At 35.8% G+C, this 5297-nt stretch overlaps 1 pseudogene; it reads left to right on the top strand.

The window, feature by feature from the left end:
- The first annotated feature begins 2510 nt into the window (after nucleotides 1-2510).
- On the top strand, nucleotides 2511-4250 carry LOC112911659 (SNRPN upstream reading frame protein-like; annotated as a pseudogene).
- Nucleotides 4251-5297: the final 1047 nt, after the last annotated feature.

The following is a 5297-nucleotide window of genomic DNA, read 5'->3' on the forward strand; positions in this document are numbered from 1 at the left end:
GTAAGAGCATCAGAAAAATTAAAAGTTCAATTACTTATTTAACTGATCCCTGTCCAGACATTTATTCAGTGAGCCCACATATGTCCAAGGCATTGTGTTAAGCCTTGGGAATGCGGAGATTAATTGACTAGGTTCCAACTCTCAGAGGTCACAGTTCTAGAATAAATTTTTGTATAATGCAGGATGGGAAAGTCATATGATGCCCAGGGACTAGGTGTGTGCTCAGGGGTGGGCAGTGCAGTGGATGGAAGAAGGAGGGGCTTATTGGAACTAGTTTTGACAATTTCTACCTCAGCAAAGTCAGTTTACTGCCTCAGATCCACAATCAATAAAAATTATTTTGGAAAAATGGTTCATTTCTCCTAGAGTCTCCTGCTCCCTTTAATTATAAGGAGTAAATTTGCCTCATATCTCAGAAGTGAGAGATGGACAAAAGTAGAGTGAAATTTGGAAGCCAAAAGAGAGAGATAAATAAATTTATTTAAGACCAAAATCGTGCTCTTAAACCATGGACCCCTGTGTAGAGTTATTATAGGTCTAAATATTGTTGTGCTGTATATCCAAAGGTTTGGATAACTTTTAGTGTGATTACAGAATCTATGTTTTAAAGATCAGCCAATGATTAAACAAGTGCATAGTAGATTTTTTCACTGCTCTAGCATTTCAAAGATACAATCCAGTGGAGAAGGCAATGTACCTGATGTACAATGAAATCAGGTTGAAATCAGGTTCTGTTATCTAGCAGGCTTTATTGAAAATTTAAAAGGTTGAAAAGGAATAAACAGTGAACTCAATTGAGATGTCTGGGTGGCTCAGAGGCTGAGTGTCTTCCTTCGGCTCAGGTTGTGATTCCCAGGGTCCTGGGATGGAGTCTTGCACCAGGCTCCCTGCGGGAATCCTGCTTCTCCCTCTTCTCCTTATGTCTCTGCCTCTCTCTTTGTGTCTCTCATGAATAAATAAAATCTTTTTTTTTTTTAAAGTGAACTCAGTTTTTCTAAATTACAAAATAGTTACCCTCAAAGTGAAAAATGCAATTAACTATGGCAAAAATTACAGCTAAGAATGTGTGGGCTCATTGAAACAAACAGAAACACATGGATCTATAAATTAAATACAGCTTTTGAACTGAAGCCCATTGTGCAGTTGAAGGGGAGTGTGTGAAGAAGACCTGGCACTGTTCAGTGTGTTAGGAAGTGAACAAGGAAAGAATCCCTAGCATCAGCAGCCCAGAGAAACCAGAACTGTGGTAAAATATTTTGTAAAGATCTGAACAAGAAATGATTACCAGTCTGCTAGTGACCAAGAAAATGAAGTTTTTTTTTTTTTAACAATATCATGCAATTTGAAATAAAAAAAAATTCAGAGTCATTTCAGATATTAACAACATTGAGGGAAAGGCAACAATATTGCTCAGCCAGTTAAGTGTCTGCCTTCAGCTCAGGTCATGATCCTGGGGTCCTGGGATCCAGCCCTACATCCGGCTCTCTGCTCAGTGGGAAGCCTGTTTCTCTCTCTCTTTCTCTTCTCTCTCTCAAGGAAATAAGTAAAATCTTAAAAAAAAAAAAACAATATTGATGGAAAGATTTCAGTGAAGTGCTACAGAGTCTGGTAAAAGGTCTATTTTTGTTTAATATCCTTATTAACAAGTAAGGTATGTTAACGACATTCAAGGCTGATACTGAATTAAGTTTTTAGAAAATATTATTACAAACATCACAAAGAACAAAGATCTGCCAGGTTACAAACGTGGCATAAGGACAAAAAGTAATGCCTAACTTGGACCAGTTTAGAGTGAATACCATAGATGGGACTATAATGCTTATAGATATCGAGTGGTAAAGAAATAAATATAGGTTATATCTTTATCTGCACCCTGCCAGATCTATCTCTGAACAATAGAAACAACAAAAACAACCACATCAGTAAAACATATGTAGAGATGTCTTATTAAAATATGCAGAAATGCAACATTAAAGTTCAAGAAAAAAATAAAGTCCAAATAGTAAATCCATAAGATAAGAGGATTTGAGAATGTACAAAAGGTATCACATCTAAAACAGTGCTTAGAACAGAGTAGGTCTACAATACAAAATATGTGAAATCAAGGGAGGCTCTTGATTAGCATTTATAAGAACTGTTTATAGAAAATTAAGTGGAGGGATTAGCTGGATCTGGACTATAGCCATTTTCCAAGGGGTCAGAGAATACATTTGATGAGCAGGAGTAGGCCTTATTTATGAAGGGTTGTCAGTCATTTTTACCTCACTTATGCTAGAGTCACAGCAATGAGGAAATTTCCCCTCATGAAATGTCAAACTTTTATAAGCACACTATTTTAATTACCACAATCTAAATTTCCCACTGAGAGCAGATCCCTGTCCTTAGAGAGTTAACATTCTAATATGGCCATTTTAAGGAGAAAATCCTGGCCATATTTTGTAGTACATATACAGTAGTAGACAAAGATTTTGCAGCCCAATTCTTTGTGTAGGGGTGTGCACAACTAAAGAATGGAGTTCCTAGAGAAAATTGGTACTCTTTCTTGAGGTAAATTGCTCATATGTTTGAGTTAAATTACCTCTTCTGGGGAGACCATTTTGCTCCCTGAAGACATAATTTAGTTCAAAAGGATACCAATTCAGTATCATTAAACCTTTCAGGAGCTACATTTTCTATTATAAGCAAATCCCACATTAGGTAATTTGCCTCAATTAGATATAACTTTGAGTCTGGGAGGTAGTGTATTTTACTTACCTAACTCATAGTCATCAATTTTCTTTTGATTGCCCAGGTGTGCTTGGAAATTTGTTATGTATTATTTACAAGCTTAATAAAATAAGAACCAGTCCAGTGTTCAAGGTAACATATGTTTGGCAGTAACTTTGCTCATGTTTCAGTTACTGTTACACATGGATTAAGTCTTCAAGACTTACATCCTGGTCTGTTGAAGATATATAAAATATGGTCCTTCATTAAAAGGAGTTTATAAAGTTTTTATTTTTGACAGGAAGTCACTTGAGGTAGACAATAGAACCGAGCTTGCCTAACTTTCATGGATGTGGTAAGGACTGACTTTCTAACTATGAAAGTGTTTTAAATATTAAACTTTATGAAACAAATAATTACATTTATTATTTAAAAGGCATAATGGGAAGAAATTAAGCCAAGAAAAATTTAGGGAAAACATCTAGAATTAGTGCCAAATAAGCATCTTTTCTGATGACTAAAAAGTAGGTGAAATTTAGTGGTAAAAAATATATATATATATTATCACTGTGACTTAATATGGGGATATAGGAAATGTGCTGGAAGAAAGTAAAAATCATTAGGGTGCTGCAATTTAAACATTAGGCAATGACCAGGTGGCCACCCTCTTGGCTCCTTGGTTCATAACTTTTCAATAAATCTTACTTAATCAACACTTATTGTGCTTTGCCTACAGAATAATGGAAGTAGTAGTGTTGTTCTTTTCACAGACCTTCTTACTTTGGGTATATTGCTGCACTTAAACTGCAAATGATCGAACATTATTTTGTTTGCCTGTAATCCAAGTCACTCTTCAAACATACCATAGACTTCCATATATTACAAATCTGGTGCTATAAGAATTGGGATACTAGTCAGAGTGAATTGTTTCCAAAAAACAGTACTAGTTTTATTACTTAGCAATACATTACACCTAAGATATTTCCTATGCCAAGAAGCAGAATTGGCTTCAAAAGATAACCAATAACAATCAAACACCTCAATAACACAACAAAATCACATCTAGCTATATTTTCATTTGGTCTTATTTATCTCATACGGTATCTTACACACATTTAGGAAACTAGACAAAGAAAAATCTCTTTGATGTCCAACTTTAAAAATTTTTTTTCATTCTATGGGGTAATATACTTTGGCAACAATTATTTCGGTAATCTAATCAACACATGTTTTTTGTCACTGTGTTACTCTTTATACAGTAACTAAGGAGAGCTGAGCAGCTGCTAGAAATGTGTGACACTCTGATTTGAGGACCAGTCAGCAGCTGGATTGAGTGGGCCAGGGACCACTTATACCTGAGATGGGATACAGATCACCACTTACCAGAGGTGGAAACCTAAGTCAAATGTAGTAGGACAGTCTCACTGACCAATGAAGAGCATCATGTGTACTTGAGGGGATTTCATCAACAACAAGCAGCTGTAGTGGATTTCCAGGTGTATCTGAGACAGGCATTCTTAACTGAGACACCAAGAAGTGGGTAAAGCAGTATTGGAACATTCAGGTAGCTGATATCAAGGGAAAAGCCAGCTGACAATGTTTTGATGTATTTGAAACAGCTGACAGTGTAATAATGATATTATCTATATAAAGAAAGGTAACTAAGAATATTTAACTGCTCTCTAAGCATTGTTAGGAGATACATTTGCTGATCACAGACATTTTTATTGTCTGGAAACAAGGAATTATCTTTATCAAAATATAAATGGCTCTCAACTTAGGATAATTTTACTTATGATGTTTTAACTTTATGATGGTGTAAAATCAATACTCATTTAGTAGAAACTGTACTTCAGATTTTGAATGTTGTTCTTTTCCCAGGCTAGCAATACATAGTACGATACTCTCTTATTATGCTGGGCAGTGGAAGTGAGCTGCAGTTTCCAGTAAGCCAAGTAAACACTAGGGAAAACAACTGATACACATACAATCATTCTGTTTTTCACATTCAATATAGTATGCAATAAGTTATATGGATATTCAACATTTTATTGTAAAATAGGCTTTATGTTATATGGTTTTGCATAATAGTAGACTACCAAAGTGCTCTGAGCATGTTTAAAGTGAGGAAAATTGATAAATTCACTTAATTTCAATACTCCCTTTATGGAAAAGTCCAAGGGCCTATGACCCAGAGATCTTGGTATAGAAAGATTTTATTAATTTAGTTATGTACCGGGGGATCCCTGGGTGGCGCAGCGGTTTGGCGCCTGCCTTTGGCCCAGGGCACGATCCTGGAGACCCGGGATCGAATCCCACGTCGGGCTCCCGGTGCATGGAGCCTGCTTCTCCCTCTACCTGTGTCTCTGCCTCTCTCTCTCTCTCTCTCTCTGTGTGACTATCATGAATGAATAAAAAAAAAAATTAAAAAAAATATTAAAAAAAAATTTAGTTATGTACCTGACTTCTTGGTAGTTCAAACTAAACTCAATTTTAAAAATACAGTTGATTCCTGTTATTTGTGGTAGTTATGTTTTGTAAAGTTTTGCTCCTAGGGGAAATGCAAGTTTAGGTTCCTGTAAGCCTCTGGT

The sequence above is a fragment of the Vulpes vulpes genome, chromosome X (assembly GCF_048418805.1).
Source record: "Vulpes vulpes isolate BD-2025 chromosome X, VulVul3, whole genome shotgun sequence".
NCBI lineage: Eukaryota > Metazoa > Chordata > Mammalia > Carnivora > Canidae > Vulpes > Vulpes vulpes.